The sequence below is a fragment of the Hyperolius riggenbachi genome, chromosome 6, assembly GCF_040937935.1.
Source record: "Hyperolius riggenbachi isolate aHypRig1 chromosome 6, aHypRig1.pri, whole genome shotgun sequence".
NCBI classification, from domain to species: domain Eukaryota; kingdom Metazoa; phylum Chordata; class Amphibia; order Anura; family Hyperoliidae; genus Hyperolius; species Hyperolius riggenbachi.
The window spans coordinates 233,516,700-233,542,144 of NC_090651.1; the positions used below are offsets into that span (position 1 = coordinate 233,516,700).

The 25,445-nt window shown below is 43.7% G+C and overlaps 1 protein-coding gene across 1 annotated transcript in view; it reads right to left on the reverse strand.

Annotated features, from left to right (window-relative positions):
* GPR153 (G protein-coupled receptor 153) overlaps positions 1-20,486 on the reverse strand; it is a 118,534-nt gene extending 98,048 nt beyond the window's left edge. The window contains exon 1 of the mRNA XM_068240524.1: positions 20,080-20,486. The gene's annotated coding sequence lies outside the window, so the exon portion shown is untranslated. The remainder of the gene's footprint in view (positions 1-20,079) is intronic.
* Between the last annotated feature and the right edge of the window lie 4,959 nt (positions 20,487-25,445).

Here is a 25,445-nt window from a genome sequence, read left to right on the forward strand (position 1 = left end):
AGGGGAGGAGGAGAGGGGAGTGAAGTTTTCACAGGCTGAGGGCTGGAGATGCAGATCAGCTTATCTGTGTGTAATGACAAACAGAACATGGCCGCTCTCATTATATCACAGGAATAAATAATCATAAACTGTTGAAACTTTTTGCAGCTAGATTTGCTATCTAAACTATCTAAACTATAGATATAGACACGTTACTTATTATAGTTAGTTTTTCATCTCGGATCCGCTTTAATACTGAGGGTACCTCTGACTACCTAATACTAAGGAGCACCTGTAGCTACCTATGATGGGCAAGGGAAGTAAGGGAGAAGTGACAGCTGGGCCAGCAAGCACAGTTATGGTGCAGTTTGGTGGGGGTTTATAGGTTTATGGAGGGTGAAGTCTAAGGTGCCAGAACATCTGTGCCTATAGGCTCCTGTCAGGTAAACCCAGGCATGTGTCTAGCAATGATCACAGGAAAGGAAAAGGATGGAAAGAGGTACAAATAAACTTGGCCCCAAAAAAGCCAAATTCCTCTGAAGAGAAGGGGCCTCTTAACACTGCAAAATGGAGACAGAAGACAACTATTGATATAGCTAACAGGTGTCTTTCATATCTGTCCAAAGTCCCAGTCACACAAGCACAATGCCTGGAAACTACTTTTGCTGAGTTTGTACTCTTGCTGCAGTTACAGCAATTGCAGAGCTTCCTGTATTTACCAGAGGCATTCCGACAATGTTTCTGTTCATGACAGTGCTGCAACTTCAACTTGGAATGAGGTAGAATGACGCATGATCTTGTCTAACAGATTCAAGAAAACGAGGCATACCTACCAAAACACATCATCTTACAGTCACCTAAACAAGGTATAATCTGTGTGCACCATGTTAGAACACCACTCTCTGACTTCTGCTTGTATGAGTCAGAAACAAGCAAGCAAAAGATAAACCATGATTTCACTGAAAAGTCACACAGGCAATTTGTAACAGAAGCCTGCAAAGAGAGGAATATGGAGACTACCATTTTTACTTCCTCTAAGAAAAAATCTACTTCTTTGGCTATCATGTTGATCTTTTTCACACCCTGGGTCAAACATGCAGCCGGCTGGTGCCCAGTGACCTACTACAGGGTCAATTTAAGAAGAGGTTTCAGGTGAGCAAAAGGCAGCGATAGTGTTTCTAATTATGTAGTTCTGTGGTCGAACCTATAACTTATTAAATGTATGGAGTCACTGGTCTTTATGACAATATACTGTATGTTATAATTTCAGAATAAAGTTCAGTGTTTTTTTTTGTTTGTTTGTTTTTTAGATAAAGCTTAATATATAATATATGACTAGAAAGTTTATTCCCATTGGCTACTATTCATTGGTATTCAATAGTGCTGGGTGTGGTTTAGTAAATATAGGGGTATAAAGATATATATATATATATATATATATATATATATATATATATATATATATATATATATATACACACATACATACACACATATATATATATATATATCCTTTCTTCCGTGTAGATCGTGTCCTTTTGTTTTTTGTGTAGAAATTGGGATAAAAAGTTAATCTGCCAAGGTTTTGTATTTCCCTTGGATGTATTTATAAATGGTAATGATGTCACCTCTCGCTCGCCTTTTTTCCAAGCTTAATAAGCCCAGTTTGTCCAATCTTTCTTGGTAAGTGAGACCTTCCATACCCTTAATTCTGTTGCCCATCTTTGTACCTGTTCTATAACATCCATGCCCTTTGTATAGTGTGGTGCCCAAATCTGCATCCCATAACCCAGATGTGGTCTCACAAGTGATTTATACCAATGGATTGGTTTCCCATGCTTGGCATTGAATACAGTTGCTTAACTTGTCCTTCTTCATATGTAGTGATCCCAGCTGTATGCCATGTGTTTTATAGGGGGCTCAGGTTTGGCTTCAGATTTGCTGTAATGTTGATCTATGTAAGGTCATGCACCTTGGATGGGCTTCCAAGATGCATAACTTTATATAAATCAACATTAAAGCAAACCTCAAACCACACAAAAAAAGTTAGACACTTATCAATGTAGAGTGAAGCATCTGCATGCTCCAAACGCTTCCCCGATCCTCCACGACCCCACCAGTCAGGACTCTCTTCTTCTTTAAAGCCACCCTCCCCTCCATGTACAAGCGTGGCTTTCATTTGTCATATGCCAGAATGTATGACTTTGTGGTAAATGCACATTAGATTTTGGTGTAGTAAATATTGTTACATATGCTATATTGGCGCATTGTAAGAGCTGGGAAGCTATAATGATGGAAGATTCACTTTCTCATACAGGGAAGTTTCAGTGCATACTAGTGGGAGATGAACTCTGTAGGCACATCAGCTAATTTAGGAGCAGGGGTATTTTAGCACATGTAAATGGTAGTGTTGTCCGGATCATGAACGATTCGGATCTTTGATCCGAATCTATTTTGTGAGTCGAATCATCCGAATCATCAAAATGAGTGATTCGGATCGCAAAAGGGGCGGGGCCAGGAGCGACACGCCCCCTCTCAGCGGGCAGCGGGTCCTGGAAGCAGAGCTGAGATGGATCGCTCTGTTGGATGGGAGCCAGCCTTGCAGGGAGACAGGTAGATGAGAGGGAGGGGACATGGGTGCCACTGCCAGATATGTGTAGAGCACACATACTGGCTATAATGTGCTGCTGATTATAGGCTGTCTGTTCCGTAGTTGTGCACAGTGAACACATTGGAAACTTTTGGCTCAGCTCAGCACAGCTCAGTAACTTTGCAGGAACTGTGATTGCAGCGCAATATGATCCTCCTGCACTCGCTCTAAACAGCTGCACTTCACTTCTGGGAATGCTTTCTTTCACTGTGAGACGTTTGCATTCAAAGTACACAGATGAGCACAGGGCCGGGCCGAGGCATAGGCTGGAGAGGCTCCAGCCTCAGGGCGCAGTGTAGGAGGGGGCGCACAATTCATTCAGCTGTCATTCCTAATTGTGTATGAAGCAGAAAGAAATAACAAAAGGGGATACATAGCAGTGACTGCAAGCCAGATAACTAGATATTAAGGTGTTGGGGAGGTTGTGGGCCCTGTGGCCCTCTTAGTCTAATAGCAATCAGTGTGTGACAGCTGGGGTGGGAGGGATGGAGGGGCGCACTTTGGTGTCTCAGCCTTGGGTGCTGGAGGACCTTGTCCCTGCTCTGGATGAGCATATATGTGAAATACATGTAAAGCATATGATTGCAGCATGTGGGTATTGTGTGCAAACAAACATTTCTGCTCTCTGCTCGTCCCTCCTCCCTTCTCTGTCCACTCCCTGCCCTCTGTCCATCTTCTCCCCTTCTCTGTGTGTCCACCCCCCTCCCCTTCTCATGTCCACAGCAGGGAAAGACCTGTCCTGCTGTTCATTTCGCCCCCGAATGCTTCGTAGTAAAATGATCCGAGATTCGGATCAAAGATCCGGATCTTTTCAATGATCCGATTCGAATCATCCGGATCATTGAAAAGATCCGAACTTCCCATCTCTAGTAAATGGTAGACTGCACATTTTTTTTGCACATTCCTTTAAGAAAAATACCTGTAAAAATAGTACAGGCAGCACGTTTTTGATTTTATCAAAATCAAAAGGCTGCAGTGAGGATACCCTCATAGGGTCACACTGCTGTAGCACTTTGCTGACAGCTGGCAATCGGCAAACTGAATCCAATAGCTCACAGTGCGAACCAGCTTTAAGGGTAAGGCAACCGGCAGTCCAGAAACATCTTTGCACCTGTCTTAAAAGACTGCAACTTATGCATTCCTTCCTACTTAAGGCCTGTATCCACTACGCGATTTGCACTGCGATTTTTTAGACGACCGGCATTTTTTTTAGCGATCTCACGATGTGGGTAGAGTCGTGTGATAACATGAACGATGTTGGGAATGCACAGCGATCGGATCTTTAAGATCCTAAACGACTACCGCACAAAGTACCACGATTGCTTGACTTTCCGTTCACGCCCATCGTGTGCTGACGCGTGATAACATGGGTCCCTGCAGGTAGGAAAATGGATCAGGGAACCTCGTTCACCAGGCGGCATCGCTGTGAGGTTCTCCGATCCATCTGCAGGTGAGTACTGAGCTTTAGACTCAGAGAAGGGCACTGGCATTTTTATTCCTTTTAAAAATACCATTTGCCTGTTTTTTCACGCCGATGTTTTGGCTTCAGAATTTCACACAGTTGTAACCAACATGCAGCCAGTACAGTCAGAGCAAATCCGTGCCTGTGTTTTGAGTCAGTGACTTGGACAGTAGAAGACTCAGAGGATCAACACAACGCCTAAGCATGTAGCATTTTCGAAACAGAACCAACAATATTATATTCCTCTCAGATTCAGATAGCAATGTTAAAGCCTCTGCTCACAGACGCAGGCCAGCAGGGGGAACCGTGTCCAGAATCATAGTGGCCTCTGTGTAGCTAGAGCCCAGTGCCCAAGCACAGATGGCAAGCTTCTAAAATTAGACTTCATTGTAAAGAGCTATTCTTGGCACAATCTGTGTGTTTGTCCTACAGCACATTTGCCGAATGCTGTAGCCCGGGCGTGCAGAAGACAGGGGGTCAGGCAGGTCCTTTGCAGGGCAGAGCACTCTCATGTAATTTCCTGAGAGGATTGTGGATCGGCAGTCAGTGTGGCTTATTTTTGGAAATAGCGCTATATTGCTTGACATGAACAAGAGCCTGGGGGGGAAACCTCTGAAATGAAACATCTGAAATGATACTTGCAGTCCGCACTGCAACCTCAACAACCATAAATAACGTCCTATTTAATAAAATGCTCTGCTTCCTATTTAATAAAATGCTCTGTTCAAAAATAATTTTGCCCTATTTTTATCTTACATTTCCAAGAATGCTCAGCAGACAACTGTCCCTATAATGGAAGGAAATTATTTGTCCCTCTTATCTTCCTTAAGGGCTCTTTCACACTGGGACGTTGCGTTGCGGCGATTTACCGCACTGCTTACGCTGGGTAATGAAAGTCTATGGGGAAGTTCACATTACATGCTTAGTAGTGCGGTGCGCCGGAAGTGCTCGATCTGACGCGGGTCCATAACTACGTTATCGTACGTATCTGCGTCGCCCTGCGTCAGACCAGAAGTCATGTTAGTCTATGGTGACGCGGGGATTTTAAAAATGTTTGCGGCGGTGTGACGATATTTTTACAATACGCTTCCGTGCACTTCTGCATATCCGAAGCAGGAAGTGACCACAAGCACGCGTCACTTCCTGCTTGGCTGAATGCCAGACAGGGAACACCATGTACTAACGCGGTGTTCCCTAAAGACCTGTTTTTGGCGGTGCGATGCAGTGTGGCGTAGCGCGTTGCACTGCAACGCTAATTTATAGTGTGAAACCAGTCTGTACTAAAACATTCTTACATGAGGTTGATGCATAAAATTTCTCACGGATTATCTCGCCGTATCTGTTTTTTAACCTTGTACGGTAGCCGGTGACCCTCAACCTGCGATCAATCACCCCCAGCGACGCCGATCCCATTGTCCGTAACGCTTCTGCAGTGTTGGCTCTGCTCTTCTTCCCATATCTCTGTGCTCTAGCCTCTGCATTGCTGGGGGATGAAATCAGAGGAGCACATGCCTGCAAAACGTACAGGTGGACCTCAACTGGGAACCATTGAAGCAAACCAGGGCAAGGGGTAGAAACTAAGGGTTTACTGCTACCTTCTTTTTTTTAATAGTAAGTTCAGTCCTTCTTCAAAGTGGACTGACTCTGAGTAAGCAAGGAAGGTTACATTGCTGAGCTCATACTAAAAATATTCTTATTACCTGATAATATGATATCAAGGGGTACTGCTGTTTTTGTGACCCCAAGCACTACATAATTTGTGGCCTTCCCTCTCCCATGATAATAATAGGTAGGTAAGGGTGTCCCCCCGTATAGGGAGCAACCCTTAGTATAGGTAGCCAAGGTTCCTCCCCAGTATAGGAAGCATCTCCCAATATAGGTAGCAAAGGTGTGTCCCCAGGGTAGGTAGTCACCCCTAGTATAGATAGCCAAAACGTCTCCCCGGTACAAGTACCGGTAGTTACCCCAAGTATAGGTAGCTAAGGTTTCCCCTAGTATAGGTAGTCCCCCCAGTATAGGTAGCCAAGGTGTCTCCCCCGCAGTATTAACCCGCAGTATAGGTAGCAAAGGTGTGCCCCTAGTAAAGGTAGTCACCTCCAATATAGGTAACCAAAGTGTCTCCCCCAGCATAGATAGCCACCCTGAGTGTAAGTGGTTAAGGTGTCTCCTCCCAGTATTGGTAGCCAGGGTGTTACTCCCAAGTATAGGTAGCCAACATGTCCCATCAGTATAGGTAGTCACCTCCTGTATAGGTAGCCAAAATCTTCCCCCAATTTTAATAGCCACCGCAGTATATGTAGCCAAAGGGGCCCCCTATAGGGCACTGGAGTCAGTGCAGGTATATAGCTTCCTGCTGTCTCCCCATCTCCAACACTCACAGACCTGCAAATCAACATCGATCTTAACCCTTTGGACCCTCTAAAGTCTGCTCCACGCCGATTGGCGTGAGCAGCTTGGCAGACCCAGGACCACTCCACGCCAATTGGCATGAAGTGCTAGGGGTGGAGATTGCAGGGGATTGCGTGCGCCGATGCTATGACAGCCGATCGCGCTGATTGGCTGGCAGGGCTAGGGAAGGAGGGTCACAAAATAAAAAAAAAATTGCCCAGATTTAGTAAAAAATAAAATAAATATTTATAATAAATAAATAAACATCCTGGGAGTGATCACAGTCCACCAACAGAAATCTCTGTTGGTGGGCAGAAAAGTGGGTGGTTCAGGGAAATCACTTGTGTGCTGAGTTGCCTTGCAGTGAGCCCTTAAAGCTGGTTAAGGACCAGGTGATTTTGCATGGGGGCACATTTGGAGGGGTCAGGCAGCCGGATCCCTGGTGGGGCTAATCTTGTTATGGTGTCCCCAGTGTGCCTAGGTGTTCCCAGTATTGCAGACAGCCATTACTCACCTCCCAGGCTCCATCGATGAACAGCTCGTACTGCCGCTAAATCCCGTGTTGTGGCTTGATGACGGTATCAAGCCGGCACCCGACACTTACGTCAGAGCGAGTGGGGATGCCGGCCAGAGCAGAAAGAAACGCCGATCACTGGGGGAACGTCAGGAAGGTGAGTGGGTCCTCTTTTTTTCCCCCTACCGCCGCAGCTCTTATGGTGTTCACTACGATCTGCGGGTGATCGTAGTGATCATGTGATCAGGAGCCATACGCGATGGCTCCTGATCACTGAGGGGAGATTTTAGCTGTCATATGACAGCTTAATCTCCCTTCTCAGGTGCGCACGATCTTGTCAGGAGCGGAAACGGCGGTCGGCATAAACCTTACGCAGCATCAGGCTTAGACAGCCACAAGTGTGGCTTAGGATTTGCTACAGGCGGTGCTTAAATGGTTAAAGGGACCCTCCAGACTAATTTACTAAATCCTGTAGCCTTGCTGTAAGAAAAAACTATATCTACCTGCGGTGTCTTGTCCCGCGGAGCAGCCCTGAAGACCACGCATCACTCACTTCTGGTGCCTGGCCCCGCCTCCCCTCTCTCCGGAAAAAAAACGCCAAGCTATTTGCAGTAAATAGCTTAGCATTTTTCTCTGGGGAGAGAGAGGAGGCGGGGCCAGGCACCGGAAGTGGAGTGATGTAAGGGTTTTGGGGCGTCTTCGAGGGACAAGAAATCGGAGGTAAATATAACTTTTTTTACAGCAAGGCTGCAGGATTTAGTAAATTAGTCTGGAGGTACACTTTAAGAGAGAATAGCAATACACAGTAACCATGTGGTACACTTCAAATGCAGGAAGCGACGAATGCCCTCACTTTTGCAGTGTACTCTATGATCATCTCCCGGCTCTTCCCTCTGTTCATGTTGACGATAATTTGAGGTCTATGTGTGAGTGATGGGGATAGGGGAGGCAATGCCTTGCATACAAGTCACAGACAGGGTGGCTCTGACAGCATGGGAGGCCCCTGCGGTGGGTGAGGCCGCAATTGGCTGCTTAGTTTGCCTGGGCCAAGTAGCACCCCTGTCTAAATTACACATCAGGAAGAAGCATACCCAGAGGAGCTAGGCCACCTGCTCTGCATACCTATTCCAGATACCTGACCAGATACCTGGCCAGTCCGTGAGCAGCAGCAAGTGTCTCCTCTTAACCAAATGGCTGTGGGTATGCTTATATACATATCCACTGCGTCTGCTCAGGGGCCCTTTAAACAAAAGAAGTGGTTGCATGGTTGCAAAGAGGTGAAATTGTAGCTTATGAGCAACCTTGGAAATACATAGCTATCTGTAAATTAAGGCATTAGGATAATTTAAAAAATTCAAGAGCATCAGGACTTAATGCGTACCTGAAATTACATGTGGCGTGATGAGATACACATATACAAATATATTATTAGCCCTACTAAAGCTTAGTGCGGTTTGCCCTCTTAAAACATAAGGTATTTGCGATAATTCAGCTTTAAGTGTGTAATCGACCACGGTACCCACAGTGCACCACTGCTGAATATGCAAATTATCTCTTTATGCCCCTGAAGCCAGGCCCTCATCCAGAACCGCTGGTGTATAGGAAGCCTATAGCTTAAAATTTTACAGAGCGAACTCAATCCAACATACAGACAGCCTGTTTAAGACTGCTGGTCCTCCTCATTGCATGGCAAGAATTGAAATGGCTCTATAGGGTAGGGCTTGGACCAGTACTACAGAATACCCAAGCAGATTGGGGATACCCAAAACCACTAGGAAAGTATAGGGGACCAAAAAAGAACGAAAAGCCCTCCTACTGAAAAAGCAATGATTAGTGTGGTTTGTCTTCTTAAAACAGAAGGTATTTGCGATAATTCAGATTTAAGTGTATACTTTCCTAGTGGTCTGAGGTCACCCCTAGCTGCTTAGGCATTCTGTTGTTCTAACTCTTCTAAGAAATTGTTTGAAGTCACATTCTGTTTTCCAGTACAGCAAGAGTTAAAAAAAAAAGACAAAACTTAAATTCTTCTCTAAGCAATAGAGCTTGTCGACAGCTTGTCCAATTCAGTCTGGTTTCCTGGAAAATAAATGTAATCTAAAAGGCAGATATCTGTCAAGGAGAATGGAGATAATAAAGTTTTACTGCAGGAAAATTCAAAGAGTCATTACTTAATCTGTATCTTTTTTTCAACTTAAAAGGCAGAGTTTGGATTCTAAAATACAGCTGGAACAGTCTGATGCAATTGTAAAAAGAAAGCCTATTATATAACTACCGGTAGCTGATGGCCTGGCGTTGCCTGGGTATTTATTTGGCTGGTGTTGTCTCCGCCCACTTTTTCTTTCCAAATAATTTTATTGGGATTTTTTAAGCATACAAACAAAACAATCAAACTAGGAAGAAAGATTAGCATCGATAGTCTGGATGTCCAATGGTGTATGGGCAACTGAGTCCCGCCTTTATAGTTGGGATTTGATTTTAACAATTCCTTGCCTGTGTCCTCGTACAAGTCAATATTGTTGCGTTGTAGGCAGTCCGTTGGAGTATGAATAACTAGTGTTGTACCAGGAAACTTGAATTGACGAGTCTTGGTTAGCTAATTCCGCATGAGGAATAAGCAAATATATTTTTGTAGCTGTGCGCATAGTTCCTTTTAGTATTATCCTGGAATTGCGGGTATAGATGCTAGAAAGAAATAGGGGGAGAGAGGGACATAGAGAAGGGGAGGTAGGAGAGAAAGAAGGGCAGGGGATTGGGAATGGGGAAGGGGAATCATCCTGACATCTGCAAGTGAGTGGGTTTGGTCTCATATCTGAGTGAGGTATGGACCAATCCAATTAAAGGGAGTACTCTATGCTACCATGAATGCCTTTCCTCTGTCAGAATCCCTAAAATCCATCCACACTGCCCATCTCGAGACAAAGGCCTCAGCATTATCCTGCACTGGAGTATAGAGGTCCTCCAGGTGCATGATATTATTTAGTTCCTTGTATAGCTCTGTCATAGTTGGGATTGAGTTTGATTTCCAGTGTCTGGCTATTAACAAGCGGGCTGAGGACAGTAGTTGGGGGGTCAGTGATTTTTTGATAGAGGAAGTTTTTCCCGGAAGTAGTGTAAGCAATGCTGTTGAGGCCTGAAGGGACAGAGATGTACAGTATAGGAATTGATGAATTCTGAAAACCCTTTCCCAGAAAGTTTGTATTAGGGGACATGTCCACCATATATGGAGGTATGTGCCAACTGATTTTGAGCATCTCCAGCATATGTTTGAGGTATCTTTGTTGAATTTGGCTACTTGGACTGGGGTCCTGTACCATCTAGCATAGATTTTGAAATTTCTTTCCTGGAAATTCAGGGAGACTGAAGATTTATGTGTTAGTTCGAATATTTTTTCCCAGTTCTCAGCGGTAAGAGGCCGGCCTAGGTCGTTGTCCCATGTATCAGTTAGCTTCAGAAGATCCTTTTCACTGTTGGCACATACCAAGTATGTGTATATAAGGGAAACTTTGTGTTCCAGTGATTTATCCGCCCACTTTTTCTAACCCTAACACACAATGGCTCAATTAATTAATGACCTAGTTTGTGAGCTTTGCGGTCTTTGATATCAATAACTTGCATTGAAATTAAACAAATCTGATTGGCTGTGGCTCCACCCTCTTTTCTGAATCTGAACCCCAGTCACCCAATGACCAACTGTACCAGGTTTGAGGCTTGTGGCATTAACATTGCAAGAATGACAGCAATTAAATATTCCCCTTGAAAATAATAGGTGAATTTTGATTGGTTTTGTAGGCTCCACCCACTTTCCTGAATATTAATCCCAGTCATTAAGTGACTAACTGTGCAAAGTTTGAGAACCCTACCATTAAAGGTCAACTGAAGAAAGAGGTATATGGAGGCTGCCATGTTTATTTCCTTTTAAGCAATACCAGTTGCCTGGCAGCCCTGATGATCCTCTGCCTCTAATACTATTAGCCATAGCTCCTGAACAAGCATGCAGCAGATCAGGTGTTTCTTAGGGCTCATTTCCACTATCGCGAATCCTTCGCACATGTAATGCAAGTGGATGGGCCTGTTTCCACTGTAGCGTTGTTGAGGTGCGTTTTTTTCAGCGGTGAAAAACGCACAAAAGAGCCGCAGAATTCGCCTGCGAGTGGAATGCATGCAAATCGCATGCAATGTATTTAATAGGTAAATCGCATGTGTTTTCCCCATGCGTTTTTTGCCGCGAATTCGCATAGGTACCAATGTAAATTCACACAGGCAGTGACATGGTTAAAATCGCATATACCCTCACCTATGCGAATTCGCATGCAAATTCGCGGCAAAAAACGCATGGGGAATCGCATCCGCATGCGATTTCATCAGCGGTGGAATCCAGGCGATTCCGCACCGCAATAGTGGAAACGAGCCCTTAAAGTCAGATCTGACAAGACTAGCTGCATGCTTGTTTCTGGTGTTATTCAGATACTACTGCAGAGAAATAGACCAGCAGGGCTGCCAGGCAACTGGTATTGATTAAAAGGAAATAAATATGGCAGCCTCCGTATACCTCTTACTTCAGTTCCCCTTTAACAGAGTAAAAATGGCTGCAGTTTACATTTTCCCAGTGAAATTTGTATTTGTCTCCGCCCACTTTTTGGTTATGGGGATAAAAATTATCCCATATGTTATTCCAGGTAATGTACTATGTGTGTGCCAAATTTCATTCAAATTCATTCTGCCATTGTTGCGTGATTGAGTAACAAACATCCAAACTTTCGGGTTTATAATATTAGTGAGATTATAATTATACTACTAATGTTCTATTTATCATTTGTATTACACATACAATTCACTATGTCATGAATTCCTTTTCACTTCAGGTTCACTTTAAATTTAAAACCATCCCTGATACCACCCATCAAGGGCACAACTAACACCGCCAGGTGCTTGGAATCTGAATAAAGCAGAACAGATATCTATAGGCAATAATTCACAATGATGACTACGTGTCAGATGTAAGCAGTGAGAAGTTAACCTTCATGGTGAAATATATCATTTACTGCCTATTGAATGCAGTGGAAGTCCCTGAAAAATAGCATTTACCATGAAAAGCAGAACAAAGCAGCATACTGATGACATGTTTTGTAAGGAATGTTTACATTGATAATAGTTATTGAGCTTCATAACTTGGAGAGTTTTTGTCTGTGTCCCCCAATGCCTGGATCAGACACTGTCCTTCCCCCACTGCAGCTCCATAAATGTAATGTGCTCTTCTCTTTATTCGCCGTGCATTGGAGAGGCCAGACACAGAGACTGCATAGGTGATCTGTACAGGGTCACCCAGAGCTGGAGGCAGGGGCTGGTAGGTCATATTCACATAACTGATTTTTTTTACATTCTTGCATGATGCAGAGATGCATTTGCAAGCGCTGCATATATTGATCTATGGGTCTGATTACATCTTTACATTTTTCGACATCCCTTTTTTAATGCATTGGTTGCTACATTTCTCCACATGCCATGTGCGTATTTTCCACTCTATGCAGGTGTTTGATTGCATATGAACAGACTGCAAAGCGTGCACAATTAAGCATAACCTATAGTAACAGTCGGTGTGTATTCACTAAAGCGTGGTAAGCAAATAATGGGCGTAAAGTCTTAAAGAAAACCTGTACTGAGAAAAACCTCCCCTGGAGGGGTACTCACCTGGGGTGGGGGAAGCCTCCGGATCCTATTGAGGCTTTCCCCATCATCCTTGGTCCCACGGCGGCTCCCCAAAGCGGGGATGTAAATATTTACCTTCCCGGCTCCAGCGCAGTCGCAGTATCGGCTCTCCGCTCGGAGAAAGGCAGAAATAGGCGATCGCTGTCGGGCCGCTCTACTGCGCAGGCGCAAGTCTCCTGTGCAGTAGAGCAGACCCGACAGAGATTGGCTATTTTCGCCCATCTCCGTGCGGAAAGCCGTAACAGCGCCCCCGCTGGAGCCAGGAAAGGTAAATAAATCAGCCCTTATCAGTGCTTGTCAAGCTTGTCGAGGGAGGATTCCGGGACACTTCGGGGGCACCAGCGCTGGACTGCCTGCAGTTACAGTGGAAGGAGAAGCCACATTGGGAACCTGAGGCTTCCCCCTCCCGAGATGAGTACCCCCCAGGGGAACTTTTTTTTGTTATCGGTTCGATGAGTATTGCAGAATGCAATACATTACATGCAATGCATTACGTTTTACTTATTGTGCATTAAGTCTTATTTTGCTTACCGAAGTTTAGTGAATCTGCCCCATGATGAGATAAACATATATACATATAGTACTAGCTCTACTAAGAAATTATCTGAACTCCCTTTCTGTTTTCCAGTACAGCAAGAGTTAAACAACTTGAGCTGTTATCTATGTACAAGAGCATGTCAAACAGCTTGCGGAATTCCGTCTGGTTTCCTGAAAAGTAAATAGAAGCCAAAAGGCCTTATCTGTCAGGTAAAAGGCGGATGATAAGTTTTGCTGCAGGAAAGTTCACAGAGTCATTACTTCTTCTCTTTCAGCTTAAAAGGCAGAGTGTGGATTCTAAATAGTAGGTGTGACATAAAACTGAAATTAAAAAATATGAGACTCTTTTCTATACAACTAATGTTTTATTTATCATCCATACTACACATACAATTCATTGGGCATGATCCAATTCACTTTTTCTCTTAAAGGGAACCTAAACTGAGAAGGATATGGATTTTTTCTTTTAAATAATACCAGTTGCCTGAATCGCCTGCTGATCCTGTGTCTCTAATACTTTTAGCCACAGCCCCTGAACAAGCATGTAGATCATGTGCTCTGTCTGAAGTCAGACTGGATTAGCTACATGCTTGTTTCAGGTGTATGATTCAGCCAAATAGATCATCAGGACTGACCAGCAACTGGTATTGTTTAAAAGGAAACATCCATATCCCTCTCAGTTTAGGTTCCCTTTAAGTTTCTCCTAGGAGATACTGTTTTTTTTATCTCCTGTTTAAATAACATTTCAGAACTCTTCAATTGAAAAAGTACCAAAAAGTAGGTGAAAAAGTACTGTCAAAATTATTTTCTTGCTTGCTGATGGCTTAAAAGACATTTTATTGATAAGATGTGGAATATAACCTAGGAGAAAACTTAGGAAAAAAGTGAATCTCATAAGTTTATATTCACTCCAGGTTAACTTTAACCTCACTCGCTTCACAAGGCTCAAATGAAAAGGTAGCTTTTGTGGCAGCCACACTGCCATGGTGAAGGTGAGTATTCTTATGTACGGCACCAGATTCAACAATTAGCTTGTATGGGCTGGGTTATTTTTTTCCTATTGTTTTGGTATTGCTGTATTTACTGATTGTGCCATCAATATAATGCATACAATAATAATAATAATTATAATAATAATCTATTATAACTGTCTATTAATGATATTGTTTTTGTGCTACCTGTACTATTCACCTAACCTTGGGCTTGATGCACTATACTGGCAAAGTTGACATGCACAAGTAGCGCATGGCAATTTTACCAGTATCTCCCCGTTAACCCATCAGAGCCATGTGTGTTACCGGGTTAATGCGTGAGTTGTTACGGTAACGCGTATTACGCCGCATGTTCCCATAGCAATGCGCATGTCAACGTGCGTGGCACGAATGGGTTAACGGCGAGTTGTGCGCTGTAGTTCCGCGTACCATGTGTTGGTAACTCACGCGCACTCCTTCCAAATAACGGCCACTCCACTGATCCTGCCCTGAGCCCCATCGGGTCCAGGGCTTTTTAGGACATGATCCCTGCACTTTGATTGGCCCAATAGGCTGCCACTGGACCCAACAGGGCTTAGGGTAGGATCAAGGGAGCGGCCGTTATGTAGAAGGAGCGGGTTCAAGTTACCAGCACGCTGCACTACCGCGCGTGGCATACACACAACTCTCGCTGCTCACAATTACGCTGTGCAGCTTTAGCAGTGCAGGTTTATAAATCAACCCCATTGTATCTTAAAGGATACCACAACTGACATGTGGCATAATGAGATAGACATGGGTATGTACAGTGCCAGGCACACAAATAACTATGCTGTGTTCCTTTTTTTCTTTCTCTGCCTGAAAGAGGTAAATATCAGGTATGTAAGTGGCTGACTCAGTCCTGACTCAGACAGGAAGTGACTACAGTGTGACCCTCACTGATAAGAATTTCCCCCTTTTTTATCTCTTTCTTGCTCTCAGAAGCCATTTTCTTCTAGGAAAGTGTTTTATAGTTGGAATTTCTTATCAGTGAAGGTCACACTGTAGTCACTTCCTGTCTGAGTCAGGACTGAGTCAGCCACTTACATACCTGATATTTACCTCTTTCAGGCAGAGAAAGAAAAAAAGGAACACAGCATAGTTATTTGTGTGCTAGGCACTGTACATACACATGTCTATCTCATTATGCCACATGTCAGTTGTGGTATCCTTTAAGCCAGGTAAACACAGATTTTCCTCATCTGAAATGATTGCTTCTGATTGTTATGGGTGGAAATCTGAAGTGTATAGGTGTCTGCTGACACTGCTGGCCTACCCTGTAGAGATATGCCCAGTTGGATCGCTGTTCCCTGAAGGAAATTCCAAGAAAGTTTGTACAGCATGGTGCCACTTGTGCGCCTCACCCTCCCCTCTCCATAAAGCAGTGCACACTGGTGAAGCTAGGAGCTGCATAGCATGTCTGAAAAGCAATTGCTACAAAACTGCTGCCTGAAACAGCCTGTTAAGATCATAATATAAATTAAAAAAAAATATTTTTATTGACTTATCTGTCTGTCAAACTATCTATATATACTGTACATGTATGTATCCCATTTTCTATGCGCCTACCTATCTATTGTATTGATGTGTAACATCCACAAATTACTGTAAGAAGATTTCATTACTGGCTGTGTCCTTCCCGGACATTGCTCCGGCTTTCTGCAGCTCATTAGTGCCGGTATCTTTAATCATTGTGATTGCGGCACCCCCTATGCCCTGTGTGCATCAGCTGCGTGGGGGGATTCCGCGCACACCCCCTATGGTGTCCATTAACCCTCCAGTGCCTCGCAGCTACTTGCTGCTACACATGTGCTATCAGAAACAGAGAGCGTGAAATGCCAAGCATAGATTCCCCCTCACTAATCAATATGAAGCCATTCCCCAGCTATGCAGCCTCCTAACTCTATGTCATAGACAACACTAGGAAATCATGTTTAATTTCACCTGTCCTTCTACCAACATCCCATTTTATATATCAGTCTCCCAATATAATCAGGGAGTGCAAAATACAGTAGTAACCAATAGCAAACTGTTAGATCTCTTCCTTAAAGTGAACATGTCATGATAGAGAGGTATGGGTACTGCCAATACTGCGTTCTAAAGTAGCATACACATTATTATTATTTATTGTATTTATAAAGCGCCAACATATTACGCAGCGCTGAACATTAATTTAGGTTACAGACAATATTTAGGGGTGACATACAGCAATATGACAATACAGGAATACAAGAAAACCAGATCACACAGCACAGTATTAGTACAAGGTAATGCTTAGTCACTGGATGAAGCATGGAGATTAGGCAAGTTAGGTTCACTCAAATGCATGGCATGGGTTCACAGTAATGGAGGTGCCAGATCAGGTAGGACACAAAAGGAGGAGGACCCTGCCCAAAGGCTTACAATCTAGAGGGGGGTACACATGTACAAGAATTGTCACATGCAGGGATTGGGACTTGATCCCTCTGGCAACAGTTCACGGCCAAGTTCTGTACAAATGGGTCACTAGCCTAGAGGCTAGCAACACATCTAAACTCTTGAAGCAAAGAGGAGGGACCACGCAGAGAGTGGCTTCCAGCGGGCAAGGTGAGTAGGTAAACAATGCAATTCAGGGTTGGTCAGATGTTTCTAAATATCCAACATGCTGGATCTTCAGGCAACATCAGGGGGCTCCCGTACACCTGCTACGATTCTCAACCAAGGTGGTCCTTATTGGCTACCCTGGCCAAGCTTAATTCAGTGTGTGTACGTAGCTTAAAACCTACGTTCTCCACCAATGATATGCGTACACCAGTGGGCACATTAGTCGTGTTTAGGGGTGCTTGAACTTATTACAGTTAATCCATTATAGTAAGTGTTGAGATTAAAAAAAAAAATCTAGATCACATATAAACACACCTATACATTAAGGTGTACTTGATACTTGGTCACTTTCATTTATAAATGTGATGCATGGTACAATAATGTTGAGAAACACTATTCTAAAAGACACAATTTCGAAAGATACAACAGAATAAGCATGCAAGTGATAAAAGTCTGAAATTCTATTTTGAATACTTAGAGAAACCAGGAGGGAGTTTAGTACATCTAGGCTCCTTTCACACTGTGACCACTGCATCGTGTCACACAAGACAATATCATCACATCACAACACGATGTAATGATATTCCAATGGGGCTATCGCACTGATTACAATGTGTTAGGCTCTGTTGAGGTAACGCACAGCATGCAGTGCATTTACAGGGCAACACGCATGTTTACAGTGGCAGTGAGGCATGCTTTCATTGTACTGTACACTTCACTGGGTAATTGCACCGCAACGGTAGCAGCAATGCGATTTTTCATCTATGTTGTGTTGCACAGCATCGCAATTTGCATAGTGTGAAATGAGCCATAGCAATGGCATAGCTAAGATTCTGCCCCATAAGTGCACTTTCAGCATGCCAAAGAAGGACTGTGTGTTATATGATACAAATGATAAAAAAAAGTCTATAATCTCCCTTGTATGGGGCCTGAATGATTGCACTGACAGATCATGAGCTGGGAGGTTGGAAGATTTTATAAAATGTTTTGTCCATCTCTTCAGATTGGGAGAAAAGCTTAAAGTGTACCAGAGACTAAAAAATAAATAAAAGCTTTATACAGTACATACCTGGGGCTTCCTCCAGCCCCATTTGCACATATCACTCCCACGCCGCTGTCCTCAGTCTTCTCTATCGCCGGTACCGGGTCCCGTGAGTTCTGACAGTCGCGGCCAGTCGCGGCGCAAGAAGCTGGAGAGATACGTAGAGGGCGCACTTCTCTTGCGCAGACTGGCCGACTGGACAGCGGCGAGGGAGCACATGGGGCTAAAGGAAGCCCAAGGTATGTATAAAACGTTTATTTATTTTTTTAGTCTCTGGTTTCCTTTAAGGTGGCCACAAATGAAACAATCAAGTTACATTTTTAGTCTTATTTGATGTATTGTATAGCATTATTGAATTAAACCTTTTTTTGTAGAAATATTGGATATATGTTCATTCGGACACAACAAAATAATTTTATTTGATCAAAGTTCTTATAGAAAATTTTAGTCATCAAAACTGATAGTTTTAAAAGAAAAAAATAAAACAATCTGTTGCAATTTTTACGACTTCATTAACATTAATAAGAAATATTTATTGCTTGGTGGATAGGACGTGAACAGGGCAGAAGACTTGCTATAATCCTAATATTTGTATAGCACTTTTCTCCTGTTGGACTGAAAGTGCTCAAGAGCTGCAGCCACTAAGGGTGCGCTCAAGGGGCAACTCTGCAGTGTTAGGGAGTCTTGCCTTGAACTCCTTACTGAATAGGTACTGACCCTAGCTAGGATTCAAACCCTGGCACTCCCATGTCAAAGACAGAGCCCTTAACCAGTACACTATCCAGCCATTTTATTAGTACGCCTCCAATTAGGTATTGTTAGAGAAGGTGGTTCGGAAAGGAATGCGAGGTTAGCATTAAGCTTTAGAATAGTGTTTGAATCCTATTAAGGTTAAGAGACAGTACTTGGTTAGGATGAAATTACAGTACTAGGTTAGGTAAATTAAGGTCAATCATTGAGATTGGATATAGGTCAGTGTTAGTATTACACTGTGGTAAAAATTGTGTGATGGGTATAAAAGGAAAAATGGTACAGTTAGCCAAATGGTTCAGGATAGGACTCCGGAAGTAAGATTATTTGGCTGAAGTCAAGGGAAAGGTTAGGGGAAGGGAAGGTGGCTGGTTAGGGAAGTATGCACAGGACAGGTGAAGAAATGGGTTAGCTTTAGGAAACTGAAATTACATTTATAATTGATACCATCTAACCAATTCATCCAGGCAGTGGCATCAAAGAGGTATGTACTTTAGGACTGCCCATCATAGGCTTTAGACCAAAAGTAGGTGTGCATGACCAGTGACCTGAATATCCCATAAGTTTAGGGCCCTCGGCAGCATTGCTTGATACATGGCTGCATTTGGAGCAGTACACCCACCTCCCCATTACATAACACATGACAAAGAGCCATTGTCGTGCCCTTTCAGGTGAAGATTTCCTGGGGCTAGGGTCTCTAGGGGCACTCTAGCTGCAGGAGAGCAGGTAGGGAGAGCATGATGTGCCAGCCAGGCATGCTGGAGTTTGTAGTCCCTGGCCAGGGAAGGCAGGCACAGGCATCAAAGAGCCCAGTGTATTGAAGTAGGTGATGTTCTGAAGGCTCTGCTCTGTGCATTTATTATTGCTGCATTTGTTCAGCTTGGTAAAACAAACAGCTTTATGATAGGCTCTGCAAACCTAGCATGTTAGGAATTTCCCAGGGACTGCACAGACTTGTAGTTCTCCAGCTGATGGTGGGCATAGCTTTCACAAGAAATACGATAATCTGTAAGTCCTGCACAGCTATCTAGAGCCTCCATATAGGTCTATTCCCCATGGAATAGACAGGAGAGTTATGGGGGGAGGAGGGGGCAGTACTACACCTCTGGCTATGTACCAATCTCCACTCCATAGCATGAGCTGTCAACAAAGCACATACACAATTTACTACCTGCTAAAAAGTAGCATGCTTGTACTTGTAGTTTTACAAAAATTCAATACTCCATGGGAGCACCTGGTTATCCCACCATATCACGCTCAGCCCTTTATCTGCTAGCTTGATAATCAAGCAATAAAATATGTTACCCACACAAAGGTGTTAGTTTGGAATGTGTATAGCACTCCAGCATAACAAGGCAGCTCCACGCTTTGCTAGTTCAGTCCCCTTCAGCCTTTGTACCATTAGCTCTGGGTGTGCTGTGAGTTTATAACAAAGCAAGCAGACAGGGGTATTGTTACCTGCTCTCTGGTGATCCCCTGCGCCTTCAGGAACATCCTTTATACACACTCCCTTTGTTTCTTAAAATAGAGGCATCCCGACATCCCAGGCAGGCAAGAAAGGGACCAGAATAGCATCTCCCCCAGCGCCCCCCTGGGCATCCTCAGCGGCTCCGATGGCAACACAAGCACCGGGCATCTCCTCCAGTCTTGATGGACCAGCATTGTGGCAGTAAAGAGAGAGAAAAGCGCTTCAGCTAGATGTCATTGTGGATCTGCTGCCCCCCAGCCCACCCGGAACAATAGGCTCCTCTCTCGCTGTATCTGTCATTGCTCCCACCCCACACAGCCCTCACTTCTTCATTTCATCATTTGGGTTGGATGCGTGGATGGGAGAGCGGCTGTACACGGCGCATGCCTGCTCAGCCAGCAGCCCACTTCTGAAGCTTACTGCTGGACAACTTTTCTTTATTTACTGATGATGTGCTGAGATAGCAGCTCAGGCAACACTGCCTAGACAATTAACCATTTGCACACTCACATGCACATGTTCAAACAAGTGCACTCACAGGAATCAATCATCCAGGAATTATGTGTTGGTTTTTTTTAGTCAACACTGCCTGCCTAACTACCGAGTTCTGTTCACAGGAGGTCAAAGGTGCTCCACTTGCTACTCGGCATCACCAATAATTGAACTTATTTTTGTTTTTGTTAGCAAATGAAGAAAGTAGCCAAGTACATGGCAAATTCCTGGTATGCAGATGGCTTTATCAAGTCTGTCTGCAATAATTATTTATAAAGAAAAAATCACCTTGAAGGCCATCTGAAGTAAGGAATATGGAGGATGACCTTATTTATTTTTTAAAGAGAACCCGAGGTGTGTTTAAAGAATGTTATCTGCATACAGAGGCTGGATCTGCCTATACAGCCCAGCCTCTGTTGCTATCCCAAACCCCACTAAGGTCCCCCTGCACTCTGCAATCCCTCATAAATCACAGCCGTGCTGTGAGGCTGTGTTTACATCTGTAGTGCCAGTCTCAGCTGCTCCCCCGCTTCCTGCATAGCTCTGGTCCCTGCCCCCGTCCCTTACCTCCAATCAGCAGGGAGGGAAGGGATGCAGGCGGGGACTGGAGTTCTGCAGGAGGCGGGGAGAGCAGCAGACTGACACTATAGAGATAAACACAGCCAGCTCTGACAAGCTGTTTGTCAGCAGCGTGGCTGTGATTTATGAGGGATTGCAGAGTGCAGGGGTACCTTAGTGGGGTTTGGGATAGCAACAGAGGCTGGGCTGTATAGGCAGATTCAGCCTCTGTATGCAGATAATATTCTTCAAACCCACCTCGGGTTCTCTTTAAGCAATGCAAATTGTATGGCTGTCATGCTGATCATCAGCCTCTAATACTTTTAGCTATAAAAACCTGAGATAAAGTAAGTATGAGTATTTATACTTACCCGGGGCTTTCTCTACATCCCTGTAATCCGTCTGCTTGATTACCTCCACTCTCCCGCAGTAAATGCACAATCCAGCTAGGTTGTGGGCCACTGCAAATGCATGGTCTGGCCTGCACTAGCGCCCAATCGTGCTCCTGTGGCTGGGAGTATTCTGCGCAAACGCAATTACAGTCTTAGCAAACTGTGCATGTGCCTAACACTCCTGACAACAGAAGCACGATCCGGTGAATGCATATGACCAGGACCATAGTGGAGAGCGAATTGGCCAGTCAGGAATTTACTGGGCCACACTGCAAGAGAAGGGATGGGATAAGGAGGATAGCTATCGAGCAGACAGATTACAGTGGGCTGGAGGAAGCCCTGGGTAAGTATATATCCTTATACTTACTTTATCTCAGGTACACTTTAAAGGACACCTGAAGTGAGAGCTGAGAGGGATATGGAGACTGCCAAATCTATTTCCTTTTTAAACAATGCACATTGCCTGGCTGTCCTGCTGATCATCTGCCTCTAATACTTTTATTCATAGACCCTGAACAAGAATGCAGTTCAGAAGTTTGACTTTTAGTTTGACTGCATTTGCTGCATACTTGTTTCAGGTGTGTGATTCAAACACTACTGTTGCATGAAAGATGAGCAGGATGCCAGACAACTGGGATTGTTTAAAGGAAATAAATATTTCAGCCACTATATGGTTCTTACTTCCAATGTAATTTATTACGGCAGTGATCAGCATGGGTTGCCTATCCCTTTAAATAGTGATACATCTAAGTTATGCAGGTTCTGGCTACATACAGATAATTAGTACCTAAATTGCATCTACCTAGCCTCAAGACCTGTATAATTCATATGTGTCAGTAATTAAAGGAATGAGATTGCAACACTGGTGATCAGATTACCCACCATAATTCTTGTAACGTGGTGATGGTGAACAGCACTAACTTTTAACAAAAACAAAGGCCTGCTTTTACTTCAGTTGTGGCTGAGAATGGCATCAGATTGGACCAATCACGTTGCATGATTGCAATGGGAAAACTTGGGTAATGAATCAATTTTACCTCAGGTGTGAGGTGTAAATATATGCTTTTCCTGTGTCTATTAAAGTAAATATCTTTAAAGTGAACCCAAGGTGAGAGTTATATGGAGGCTGCCATATTTATTTTCCTTTAGGCTGCTTTCACAGTGGGACGTTACAGGCGCACGTCAGAGCAGCCTGTAACGCAGCCCAACGCACAGCAATGGAAAATCAATGGGCTGTTCACAGTGCCCACGTTGCGTTACAGTGTAACGCGGCACTTTTAAAGAAAGTGCTGCATGCTGTACGTTAGACTGTTTGCACATGCTCAGAAATAGTGTCCTCCTTCAACACCACCAGGCGTTGTGTTAGGGGCACGTTATGCGACCTATAACGTCCCCTAAAATGCAACATCCTGGTGGGAAAGAGGCCTTAAGCATTACCAGTTGTCTGGCTGTCCTGCTGATCCTCTGCCTCTAATACTTTCAGCCATAGACCCTGAACAAGCATGCAGCAGATGAAGTGTTTCTGACAATACTATCAGAACTGACAAGATTAGTTTCAAGCTTGTTTCTGATGTACTTCAGACACTACTGCAGCCAAAAAGACCAGCAAGGCTGTCAGGCAACTGGTATTGTTTAAAAGGAAACATATCTGGCAGCCTCCATATCACTCTCATCTCGGGCTCTCTTTAACTGCTTATGCCGTTCTCGGCAGTAAATCTACACCCCACAGTACTTCAGTTCTTGCACAGGGGCATAGATATGCGTCTATTGCCGCCAGTGGTCGCTGCACGCTCCCGCGCTTGGGTACTTGTCGCCACCCATTAGAGAGGAGATCAATGAATAGGAACGCAGTTCCCATAATCATGGACCTCCCCTGAATTGCATGATTGGACCAATCTGTTCCAATTGTGAACCCTACCATTAACAGTCTAAAAACAGCAGCAGTGTACATTCAATCATTCCAAATGGTCTGCAGTCTATTGCCAATCAGAATAATATCTAATTCTTACATGGGAGATATTGGTCTAATGCTAGCCATACACAGATGGATAACAGTCCAGTGTGGCAAGCCATTGATTGCATAGTATTTTCCACTGGATCTTGATTACGTTGTACGTCTTGATGCAGTACAGTGGTATAGGATTGATGATCCCCACTGCTCTTCCTTCTGCCCAGTGATGATTTTCAATATCCCCAGTCACTCTTTTAGTTGATAAGACACTTGATTGAAGTGTGATTTGAAGCACAGATTTGGGCCAATAAAACCTTGACATATTCTATCATAGTGATGGAATGAGCTGGAAAGGTTTATACATATACACTATGCAGTGGAATAGGGGAGGCAGAGGCTGTGACCACAACAAGGCTCCTGCAGCAGTCACCATATCTGCTCTTCATTGCTGTTATAGTGGCTGTGTTTATATGTACTTTGCTTAGGGCTCATTCACATTAGACAACATATTTACTTACAAATGCAATTTTGTGCACGTTTTCCCAACGTACGGCATGTGAGGTCTGTTTTAGTACAAACATCAGTGGCTCCAACACAATACCCCCAAAGGGAAATCTCATGGGTTTTGTGATAAAGTGTCCATGAGAAAGGCACAGGAACGCTTTCTGTATGGAAAGGTACATATTATATATCTACTTTCCTCCATTCCTGTGTGTTGTGGTAGTGCTCCTGCCCTGAGTCCTCTACAGCAATCTCCACTGTGTCTGGGCCCTTTTTGCTGACTATGTGCTTCCTGTTTGATCCTTGGTTCAAAGTGACCATGGTAGGTATCTTTGAAGAGAAGTAATTGTAATTGGCCCTTGTTTAATTCACTTTTTCGACTAAGACTTCTCCTAGGAGATAACTTTTCAAATTCAAAAAGTTACTGTTAAAATTATACCAAGTATTTTCTTGCTTGCTGGTGGCTTAAAAGGTATTTTATTGATAGGGTATGAAAATATCACCCAGGGTAAAACTTAGTAGAAAGGGTGAATTGAATAAGGCCCCGTATCTCTGCAGAACTCCACTGTCCCAGATCTGGCTACCTGGAGGTCTTGGGTTGGAAGAAAGGTGACTGGATAGGCATTGTTATATCTGATTTTAATTGAGAATTAGGGCTAATGTACAATGACATCTATATTTTGCTACAGATATGTTTGTTCTATAGAATTTGATAATGGTACTCAGCGCAGTGATGTTCAGTGAAATGCAGCAAATTCTATTATTGTGCTTTTGAGGCGTTTTCGTGACTGTACTGAGCTTAATGAGCACAGGGGAAAAGCATGTCAGTTGCAGGTGAGAACTGCTTTCTTTTTCTACACCTCCAGCTTTCAGAGCTTTGCTAGTTTTTGCTTTTGTTGCGTGTCTAACATGAAATCTCACTAAAATTGTAATGTTTTTTTTGTTTTTTTTTAAGTTTCAGCAATACACACTTTGCAGCTCTCAATGCAGCAGCTTCAGAGGCCCCTTTACAATCATTGCAACAGTGTATCTACTTGGGAAGCCTCAGTCACAATTGAAATCTCAGTGTACTTTAAACTTGCCCAAACTTTATTGATGCCATCATACCAACTTTTATAACAAAGATCCTTAGATTAGATTTGTATGTCAGGGGCGGGGGGGGGGGGGGGGGGGGGGGAAGGGCAGTGTTTACATTACAACATGTGTGCATAATGTGCATTCCTTTCACCTTTTCTCACTTTAGGCAAGTGTCTCTCAGCATCAGTCTCTTTGGATCTCTTGCTCATCTTATACCCTAACCCCATAGGAAAGAACATGCTGCTTTGCAATGATCATTCCTTGAAGAGGCACTGTAATAACATATAGTAGAATGGAGTAAATTATTCAGGATTCCTGCTTTGACATTGAGACTTGAAATGCAAGTGTGCGTTGCGTTACCCTGTTTTACCGCAGGGTAATGCCA